An 11,605-nucleotide genomic window follows, 5' to 3' on the forward strand; every position below is an offset into this window, starting at 1 on the left:
GGTTGCTGGATTCCTCCAGCTTTCCCCCCACTGCCCACCCACCTATCTCACAGGTGGGATCTTTTCCTTTGCGGTTATTTTAATTGGCAGAGGATGGCAGGTAACTCAGTAGGACGGCGTGGCTGGCCTGACCTATCAGAGCTGCTCCATTTAGATCAACAGGCAGGGAGACCATCTGAGAGAACAAGTTCTAGTCCCTCCAGTGAGTCCTCACTGTTAATTAAAGGTATTAATTGGCACACAGCCTGCTTACTTCTACAGAGGGAGCTGATGCGATGGCCTCTGAAGTGCATGGTAGCAATTAGAGATGCAGTGAGTTTTTCTGAAATCACTGGCGTAGTCAGAGAAAAAGGAGAGCACTGATCATTGGCCCAGGACATCTGTGCTGGGAGCCGACTCTGAGCTTCTGAATCAAACAGAGGCAGAGAGACCTGAAGTAGGTTCCCAGAGGAAACCTAGAGAGCTTGTGGCAAGTTTAGGGTTAGAATTGATGACTGCCTAGGCAGGACTAGAATCTGGAGTCCTGACCTCTATTCAACCTGCACTAACCCCAAGAACACACTATTTATAGACTAAGGATTTTCAGGCTGCATAGGAACCTTGGATTTGGGCAGTGGGCTAGTGGCAGACCACAAACTGCAGTGGTACCCCTTTGTCAGCGATGAGAAGGAGAATACCTAGTCACCAGTGGGGCTCAGGACAGCCTGGTATGTCCTCGTGGGGGAGGGACGTGCAGAAGCTGAGCTGTTAAGGAATGTTCCCCATCATAGTCCTAGGGAGACATATGGGACTTGTACCGTATTGCACCTGTTTCTTCCACCCCCAGAAAAAAAAATTCCACAGAAACTTGACATACCATTTCCTCACTCGCTCTTCTGTGGAGCTCCAGAGAAAGGGACCCAGCTACAGCTCAGGTGATTGTCTCTTCCTGGGTGCTGAAGGGTGGGTTAAGGCTGGAGATTTCAGCCTCAGGCCTGAATTTCTGTCAGGACCCTGGACCTAATGTCGTTAAAGTCTTCTTTGCAGTGTAATTTCTGAACGTAGTCTGGGAGCGACATGAAAATTAGATCTAATAATGAATGATTACAACTTTCAAGTTAAGTCTAGTTGGTTGACTAATCAATTTGGTTAAGTGAAAATCCATAGCAAATGAGTCAGCCGCAGTACAACATTTCTCTATCCAATTTAAATTAAAACCACCAACCATAATAATTTCACAATTACTCTGTGAGGCTGCACCAGGGACTTGACCCTTGAGATGGAAAATTTCAAGGAGTGCAGAAGATGGACCAATGGGGTGAGGGAGAACGCCAAGTGTAACAGGCTTTGCTGCTGTCTGACAACCCAGTCTGTGCCATGGAGAGCAGAGGGGGTGGTCCCGAGAAGAGGGGCAATGGGGAAGACACAAAAGCTGCAGAATGGGATTTTTCTGGATCTGTAAACAGCACTAGAAGCTCATCCTTTTCTGGCCTGATTAAGTACCATCTTTTCAGATGTAGGGCCAAACTCTCTGCTGGTGTAAATTGGCCTGTGGATGCCAATGGAGCGGCATCAATTTACTCCAGCAGCAAATTTGGCCCCATTGGCTTTTAGCTAAATCCAGCTTTTGGAATGAAACAACAATGATATTTTTTGGGTGGGGTGGAGGAGGAGGGCCATTTTCTGGTGGAAAAAATATTTCCGATAGCTCTGCTCACTGGTGATTGTAAAGTGCATTGAGATCCTCTGATTTCAGGTGCTAACGCACCTCCTGGGAAACCCACTCACCAGAATACTAGCAGAAGGAAAGGCACTGACACAGGCCAAGTGAGTTGCTCACACTGCTGAAGCAAATCAGTCTTTGCTGTATTCACTCACTCGAGCCTCATACCTGTTGACTGGCTTCCATCTCTGATGCATCTGTATCGATTCCGCAGCCTCGTGCATTATTCATCCCAGCACCAAAGTTTTCAAAGAGCTGAACCTCAACTCTGCTTGTCCTCTCCCCACAACTCCACCCCTCCCCCCCCGAATAAATCCAACCTGTCAAAGGCTTAGTCGTTATTTATAAAGAAGCAGCAAAGCAGTCGGAGAGGGGAGTCCGGTCCTGTGGATCAATTTGTAATTTTTCTTTTTTGCTGTGGCAGAACTGTGAAGGATGCGAGCATTAAATCCCCAGGAAAGTCGCCTGTGCAGCAATCTTTAGTAGCCTGAATTATTTATTTGTGTGAGGTTGTGCTACACACCAAACGACACCAACACAAGACCATTGCAGTCGGCTTCAGATAAGGAACGAGTTTCAAATTTTGGGAATGCTGTCTGCTGATTAGAAGAGGGAACCGGGAACCAAGAATTCCCGATTTATAATCCTGCCTCCTCCTGTACCCACTTTGCTCTCTCTGTACCTCAGTTTCCCCATCTGTAAAATGGGGATAACAACGCTTGCCTCACATGGAGCGCAGAGAGGAGTGGATCAAGCTGAAGACTAATGAGTTAACACCATACAGCATTTTTTCCTCTATGAATCTGATGCAAAACACATCTGAAGTTAATGGAAAGACTTCCAATGACTTCAGCAGGCTTTGGATCAGGCCAAGTATTGCAAAATTCTGTTGTCGGCAGGAACAGGTAGGCCTGGCCAGAGAAGGACTTAGAGGGTGACATGCACAGTCTCTGCGTCTCAGTCAAGCTGAGTGAGGATAGGGCTTGATGCAACACCAGGAGCACTGGCAGAGAACCATGCTCTTGTCAGACAGTTGTGCTGGTTATATGCACCTTTCAAAGACAGTGTCAGAGTTCTCTCTGGCTGCCTATAGCTGCCGTATTTATCTGCACAGTCACTGCACTGCCAGGATCTAACTCAGTTGCTTTGTAATGTGCTTTAGAGATGCCTTTTCAATGGCAGCAGTGATCTGTGAAATCCAGTTCTGTGCTGGTATATACAACGTCCTCACAAGCAATAGATCTGGGCAAAGACAGCAGATGAAATAAACACATGCCTCTCATTAATGGAGTTCCCAGCTAGGCCTTGAGACCCAAAGTAGGCTTAGCAAACTGGTATCCAGGCTGTGCCTTAGCATTCAGGGTCTGGGTCTGGGTGCCCTCCAGCTGTCACTCAATGCTGAGGAAGAAGCAAAGTTTGCATCTAACTCCACTGTGTAAAGCACATCACTCTGAAAGTGCAGAAACCTCAGGGGATCTGCAGCCGCTGACCCCAGTCTGAGGAGAATAAACCAAAGTCCCCAGTCGATGGGGAAGGAGGAGCAGTCTGCATGATCTTGCTCTTTTGGCTGGTGAGAAGCTCTCAATGCTGAAAGATTTACACATGCCTGGAGCATACCTGGGAGCGAAAAAACACTGCAGCTTCTCTCCAGCTTCTGACATGGAACCAAAGCCATGAACTCTGCCCAGGGAATTCTGTGATTCCCACTTGCTAGTGCAAGAATTACAGAACAGGCAGCAGAGTGATGCCAGCATGCGCGCTCTGGCAGCAAAGGCCTCTCCTCAACAAGACACCGAGCACATTACTGATGCAATGTAATAATAGTAATGAATTAAATACTCAGCACCACCGACAGATCTCGGAGTATCCTAGCACTCAGATGCCAAGTTGTCAAGCCTGGTACTGGCTCTTAGACACACAGCAGGTAGATTTCAACCCCTCTGAGAGGTAGGCATTTTGCACTGCATAGTATTTTCTGGTACATGCCCATTTATTTGTATTACCTGTGGCAGAGCTCTGACCTTGTCCCCGTGGGTCCTGCGCTTCCAGGCGGTTTATGCTGCCTCAGTGGCTCCCTGTGACCCTCCACGTAGCCCTTCTCTCTCCAGGGTTAGGGTTACAGTCTACTGAGCCCTTTTCATCATAGGCGAGCAAGGAGGTTGGTGAGAGAACTCCCACAGTCTCTGTTCAGCCTCCTGTCCTGACAGGGAGCTGACTTCCCCTCCCAGGAGCTGTTCCTGTAGTGGTGGTTTGGGGGGAACCCAGGCCCGCCCTCTACTCCAGGTTCCGGCCCAGGGACCCCAATGGTAGCAGCTGTTGGCAGCCAACCTTTCACTGCCAGAGTTGCTACATTTCCCTGAGCCACTTCCCCACAGCTCTCCTGCTTCTCCCTTCTTCACCCTTACCTTAGGGCTCCTTTACTGATGGTTTGGGGGTGTCTTCATTAACCAGCCCTTCAGCCGCACTTCCTCTCCCCTACCAGACTGGAGTGAGCCCTTTTTATAGTATCAGTGGGGCCTTAATTAGAGTCAGGTGGTCACATTAGCTTAATGGCCTCACCTGACTCTTTGCAGGTTAATTAGAGTCAGGTGTTCTCATTAGCCTGGAGCAGCCCCTGCTCTGGTCAGTCAGGGAACAGAAAACTGTTAATCCAGTGGCCAGTATATCTGCCTTCTGCTATTCTGCTGTACCCAACTGGCCTGGGTCTATCACATACCATATCCTCTCAAAGCCCTAGTCATTGTGCTAGGAGCTGTACAAACAGAACACAAAGACAGTCTCTGCCCCAGATAACTTCGTCCATGTTGATCTGCTCCCCTTCCCCTTAGACAGCACTGCACAGCTGGATGAGCTTATTACCCAGGGGGTTTCACCTTCCATTGAGGCATCCTCTCTTGGCTGCTGCCAGGGTGGGGAGGACAATGGACTCAACAGACCATAAGTCAGATCTGACATTGGAAACGCCATGTACTCCTAATCAAATCCTTAGGATGCCCCTAAACAATCCGCCCCCCTCTTTTCTGCTTCTGCCCTGCCAGATATTTGTAGGTGTTCACAAAATCCCCTCCATTAGTCAGCCATTCACCTTGCTAAAATCTCCTAGTTAATCTGAATCCATGTCCTGTTTCCCCGTGAGGTTGCTGCATGGCAAACTTGTATGTTTCATGAAAATAGAAAGGGTTTGCTCTAGTTCTCTTTACAGACACTGCAAGAAAATCACCATCCATCTTCCAGGCCTCAAGGCAAGTTCTCAGTGACACCCCTTTATGACTGATTCAGCACAGACTCTAGGTCTGACAACACTTCTTGTGGATTTATCCTAATAAATACTGAAATAAATTTCTTTTTCTTTCATTTATAAAAGAGCTTCTGTCTGATGGAGGAGAAGCCTTCTGACACATTTTTGAGAACAGGGTCAGATGTTGGAGAGCACTAAGCCAAGAGAGGCTTATTTAATGTAGCAAACACATGGTCTCTCCGGTTACACTTGCTGAAGAGCAATTGTTTTTAAGTTTCAGAATGAATGTCTCCTTAATTCACCTTTGCCGGACTCTAGGACTGCTATATTTTATTTTCATTTTGTATGAGTAAAAGATACATTCTGTTCTGTTGGAGGAAGATCCTGAAAGCCATTTAGAAATCAAACAACTGTGGGAAATTCTGTTCTTCAGGCTGGAAAAATATGTGGTGATCTCCTTTGAAGCCTTCTGGTGATGAAGAAATAATCAAAGTGGGAACCTGCTGGGCTACTCTCTCTCCAAACCATTCCTGAGAAAAACCCAAGCTAGATTAGACAGACAGGTAGATAGGTGGGTCTGTATGTTAGATAGATAGATGCCACTATCAAATACACTTTAAGGAATAATTCTGCACTGGCTGAGGGAGCCATTTCTGCAATTCTCTTCTTTGACTGAGTGGTTCACAGCCAAACCTCTTGGATGGCAAATTTCTCTTTGCCATGAATGAAATGTCACTGTCTTGGAGCCAGGGATGTTGGCAAAGAAGGTTTCTATTCCCAATCTCTCTCCAGGATTTGTGTGTGTGAAAGAACAAGCGAGGAGGGGGGAACTGACACCATGCAGATGCACAATGCATGGAACATAGGCAAATATTCCCATATATTGAAATCACTTAAGTCTCTGTGTTTCTGTTTTGCTAGTTTCCATTTGTAATGAGTGGGCAGAACAGACAGAGAAGGGCTCAGATGCAGAGCGATGTGTCCAATTAAAAACCTTTGCTGCCAAGTGACTGTACCCTCTAACAAGCGCTTCTTTCACTTTAATTGTGTGTGTGTTTGTTTCACTGTAACACGTTGGAAAGGGTTGAGTCCAGTTACATCGACTCAGGCTATGCTTGGAACTAAACAGTCTTTAGACAATATGTTTTCCTCCGCTCAGCAGAGACTGTTCAGCTATTCTAAATGCCACCATTAATTTTGTGCAGAAACCAACTACTCTATCTGAGACATGCCAGTTTAATAGCTAATATTTAATGATATCGTATACATAGATAGCACCTTTCAGCTGTCTGCCCATGGAAGAGCAAGTTAAATTCAAGGCCCAGTATTGCCTTAAGCTGCAGGATGAAGGCCATGGTTGAGAAATCCACTCCCCGGGTGCCATGGAACTGTCCCCAGCAAAGGTACAGCTTGTTTGTTTAGGAGACAGAGCTTTCTCTGGGCTGGCACAAAGCTATGGGACCGACTTCTGGAGAAATTAAGAACTGCCTCAAATCACTGTCCAGTCCGTGTGCATGTGTTTGAGCTTGCCTTCAATAACACACACACACAGGACCGCAGACATGAAATAAATAAATGCTGTCTTAAATTAAAATAAAATCACATCATTTTCTCCTTGGAGAGGAAAGGGGAGAAAGAGAGAATCACACATGACAGATGTTAGGCACGTGGCTTGTGCACAAACAGAAGGTGCTCAGATCCTGGGGTGAGGAGAGAGGGACAAGAACCTGAATAGAATCCCAAAGGACTTGGGAGGAAAATAGGGTGGATGTTTAATGGAAACACAAAGTTATACAACATGGACAGAAGAAAGCACTTTGAAAAATCATGACGAGAGATAGAAGTGCAAGAAATATCAATCTATAAAAATCGGAACAAAGACTGGTCCAGGCAGATCCTATCCTGTGAGACACAAGACACCAGAGGTGAACAGCTCAGACAATTCATAGATTCTAAGGCCAGGAGGAGCTAGTAGAGTAGTCTGACTTCCTGTATAGCACAGGCCAGAGAATTTCACCCCGTTATCCCTGTCCTGAGCTTGCTCACTTGTATTTGACTAAAGAATCTCTCCTAGAAAGGCCTTCACTCTTGATCTGAAGACATCACAAGATGGAGAATCCACCACTTCCCTTGTTAGTTTGTTCCAGTGGTTAGTCACCCTCACTGTTAAAAAATTGTCCCTTATTTCTAATTTGAATTTATCTGGCTTTAACTTCCTGCCATTGGTTCTTGTTATGCCTTTCTCTGCTACATTAAAGAGCCCCTTAGTACCTGGTATTTTCTCCCTGTGAAGGTACTTACACACTAATCAAATTACCTCTTGATCTTAATTAATTAACTAGCTTGAACCATTACTTCCTCTTCCCTCCCTTCTGGTTCCTGTCTGTTGCTGATTGTTTGAGCAAGGCTGGCAAACAGGAAACCCACAGTGCACTGTAATATGACACCTTGCCCATCCTCATTTTAAATAGAACGGTCTGCACCCCACAGAGACCAGCATATGATTCTCCAGCCTCTGCCTGGATCGAGATGGTGCACGTTCCCACTGGGCACTGTATTAGCATTGGTGTGTTAAAGAGGACGGTGCTGCAGTCTGCTCAATTGTATGGAAATTAGGTGTGGCTCTGAGATGACCCTATCTGCTGGGCAAAATGTGGGGCCCCACACTTCTGGGGCTAGGGAGGAAGGGACACATTGCTGAGTGGCTGCCCCTTCCCTCTTGTTCCAGAATGAGCATCGTCCCCTACAACCTGCTGTGAGATGTCTTTTGAATGTTAAGACTCTATTTTTGTTCCTTTTTTAGCCCTAACTAAAAGGTAGAGCTCAGGCGGAGTCACAGAGCAGGCAGACAGCATGAGCTGGAGTGACGAAAGATGCATTATGAATGCAAGGTGTAGGGAATAGAAATTATTAAACTCACAGATAGCAACAGAGCTTCCTTTGTGAGCAGTAGAGATGGAAATTATGCTGAAGCAATGCATTGCAAATCACTCAACGACAGGCAGAGAAGGGGCCTTTTATCCTCCAGGCCCTGAAGTTTTTCCATAGCTTTGTATGCAGAGGCATTCCTTCAGGGGAGAGAGAGAAGCCAGCAATTTCGTAGCTGATTGGCAGGCTGTCCAGTGCCAATAAAGATATTTGTTTTTTTTCATACAAGTGCTCACAGACTGAAATCTCGCTCTTGCATTTTCCATTACAGAGGAAAATGAAACTTGGAATGCTTTCTCCATTAGCGCTGCTTAGCCTCGGAGAAATGGCAGTGCTCAAGTAACTTGAAAGGGGAAACACTCTGCTCCGGCAGAGAAACCAGAGCAGACCTGCTGCATGGAGTGTCTTTGAAATTGTCAGGGAGAAGGGGCTCAGCAGAAGCTCTTCATTATTATGATTTATTTGTTTTGCAGCAGCACCCAGAGGCTCCACCTGAGATCAGGACTCTGTTGTGCTAGGCACTGTGCATACACATGGGAAGAGACAGTGTCTGCCCTAATCTAACTAGGCAAGATAAAAACGGGGTGGGAGAAAATAAGCATTCTTCTCTTTGTGCAGATGGGGGAACTGAGGCACAGAGAGATTAAGTGACTTGCCCAAGATTGCACACGAAGTCAGTGGCTGAGCTGGAAACAGAATGCAGCTCTCCTGTAGCTCAATCTCAGGTCCCAGTGACAAGGCTATCCTTCCCTTCCATTGTGGGTCAGATGCAGAAGCAGCAGCTTGTAGTTTCCATGGCACAGCAGGCTGGAGAGGTCCGATTGTTTTGGAGGGAAGGTATTGGACCCATTCCTTCCATCTGGTATGGAGTGAGTTGCAGGGCACGCATCGCGGAGCTGCAATCACGGCCTTAGATGATTAAAATATATTTGCATCCAAAGTCACGGCGTGAGTTACTGGCAGAGAGCTCAGGAGTTCCTGGCTGGCTTCTCCAAGCTTCCTCTGCTAGTTATTGGCACCTCTCACCAGTACATCTGAGGTGAGGCCTGGCTCTGAGAATAAAATCTTAAACCTAGACAACCCAATCCTTCAGTGCTTCATGACGCAGAGCATCCCAGGAGCTTCCTTCACCCAGTGGCATGACACTGAGAGGACTCCATGATCTCATTGGTCAATATGTGGATTTTCCATCCTATTCAACATTTTAAGATTTTGAATTTTTTCCCATTGTAAATTGGGACAAATAGCCAAAATTTCAAAACATTTCGTGAAACAAAATGATGAAAAACAACAACAAACAACAACAACATTTGTTTCTGGTCAATCAAAACATTTAGTTTCAATAATTTTGATATGCTTTGTGGTGATTTTGACACTTTTTAATTTACATTTAAAAAAAAAAGAAAATAAAGTAAATTTCAAAATGAAAAGTTGCTTTGAAATGTCTAAATCAAAACCTTTCATTTCAACAGTGTCAAATCAGGACATTTTGATCTTTTAAAATGCATTTTTTCCAGTTTTTTAAAACTAAATATTGTGAACATTGATACAATTTTGCAAAATAAATTGATTTAGCTAAAACAGCGTTTTCTGGTGGAATTTTTTTTTCTACACAACTTTTCTGACCATCTCTAGTCCATGATGAGGAACTGAATGGGAGAATCAGAGATGGCCTTGCGGATTAACAGTCAAATGGGGATCTGTCGTGACTGTCAGACGTGGGGAGTCTGCTGTGATAAAACCCCCACAGGGCACCCCACCAGGATGAGCTCAGGGCTTGGAAAATTCTACTTATATCATAAGATCTTAATAAACCACAGTAATCACTATGGAAAGGTCCATGTTTAACAATACCTGTCACTCTGAAGTCTGGGATAGTGCAGTCCCTCTCTGTCTTACACAAGGAGATTTCTGCAGCATCACAGATCCTGCTGGATCCAAATGATGACTTTGTGCTGGCAGCCTCTTTGCAGTCAAGGTGAGAACCAAATTCTTCTGATTTACCTCTGTTCATGTATCAGTGAGAGTCTGACTTGCCGCCTGAAAGCCAGGGGGGTGAGGCCTGGGGAGAGCAATGGGAACCAAGGCGGGTGTGCATGTATGCAGTGAACGTGTGTGTACATGCACGTGCAACAGTATAAATACCTCCCGCATTGTCTTGTCCTCTCCCGTAGTATTGTTGGACTAGCCTGCCCAGTCTCCTTCGCTGTAGTGCATCTGGCACACCAGAGATGGGGCCGGGTTTGCAGAGTCCCTGCCAGATGGCGGGAGACTCACATTGCTGCTGAAATTCCAAGTCGCCCACAAGTTTCTCCCAGCGGCTACAAGACAATGTGAGCTGGTGCCAGGTCTGAATTACTCGCGTGGGAGACCAGGCCTGAGGGCAGACTTGACACTCAATTACTGGGAGCTAATTGATCATGTCTCAGCCAGATGAAGGAGGAAGAGAACAATGTTTTTGATGTGGTACCGATAATGACTTTGCTTTCACTGGGGATGTTTGTGCCATTCTTTATGCTCTCGTGTTTGGCAATCTCAGAGTGATTTTGGGAACAGGGCAGTGTGTCTTAGTGGCCTAGTACTCTCTCTTCTGGCTGGCTCTTTGGTTTATGCAGGGTGGGCAAATTCAAGGTAATCGCGAGGTAAAAGTATTTGCATCACGTTACAGGTCTGTGCATGGGACTCAGAGCTAGAAACCCTTGAGCACCAACCCTGACTCTGCCACTGACTTCTTCTGTGGCCTTGGTCAAGTTATTTACCCTCTGTGTGTCCTAGCTCACCTATCTACACAAAGGATCATAGCTCCCTGCCTGCCAGGGGTTGTAGTACTTAATGCGGTGGTGGGCAGCCTGGAAAGGGCGAACCACAGCCACTGGGAGCAAATGTAAACAAAGTGTCTGGCAGCCCACCAGCAGATTACCCTGACGGGTTGCCAACCACTGGCTTAATGCTTATTCAGTCCCGTGAAGAGGCCAAATGCTGACTTTTATGATAGTGAGGAGTGTGGTCCAATGGACAGAGCATAGGAGTAGGAGCCAGCTCTTCCATGGACCTGTTTATATGACCTTGTGCAAATCACTTCCCCTCTCTGCCCCTCTGTTTCGCCTCCGACTCTTTGTCTCACTTGTCCATCCAGAGTGTCAGGGGGCTGTCTCTCACTGTGTGTTTGTGCGGCGACTGGCACATGAGGCCCTGGTTGGGGTCTCTGGGTGCTGCTGTATTACAGTAATAACGACACCGCATTTGTAAGGTGGTCACACAGGTGGAATTAGGGGAAGAAGAGAGCTGGAATTTAGACCTCTGAAAGCCGCAGTTGCTCACCAAATGACTGCACAGTGGCACAGACTGGGGAGAGGGGCTTAGCCAGGGCAGCTCAGGTGGTGGCTTCGCTGTTGCCACCGCCCAGGGGATGACCAGAGCTTAGTGCTTTGGTGGCAGCAGGAACTGAATGTTTGTCTTTGAACCCCTTTCAGCCTCTACCTCCTGCTCCTCCTGCTCGGCTCTAGGTGGACTGGGGCTACCCAACCGCGCTCATCGCAGATCGAAGGCAGAGAAGAGCAATGTCTGTTAACACGAATGCCTTTCTAATTTCTTCTTAACGCTTGCTCAGCATCTGCGTTAAACAAGCCCCCCTTCAGCTTGTACAATATTTAATTTTGGTTTCAAAAAGTTAAAAAAAAATCTTCTGAGACAGGAGCAAGAAAGGGGGAAGCAAACCTCTAAATCTTTAATAATGC

At 46.4% G+C, this 11,605-nt stretch overlaps 1 long non-coding RNA gene across 1 annotated transcript in view; it reads left to right on the forward strand.

The window, feature by feature from the left end:
• The window catches only part of LOC120375599, a 323,633-nt gene that overhangs the window by 303,259 nt on the left and 8,769 nt on the right, over positions 1-11,605 (forward strand). The gene's annotated exons all lie outside the window — the stretch shown is intronic.

The sequence above is a fragment of the Mauremys reevesii genome, linkage group 12 (assembly GCF_016161935.1).
Source record: "Mauremys reevesii isolate NIE-2019 linkage group 12, ASM1616193v1, whole genome shotgun sequence".
NCBI lineage: Eukaryota > Metazoa > Chordata > Testudines > Geoemydidae > Mauremys > Mauremys reevesii.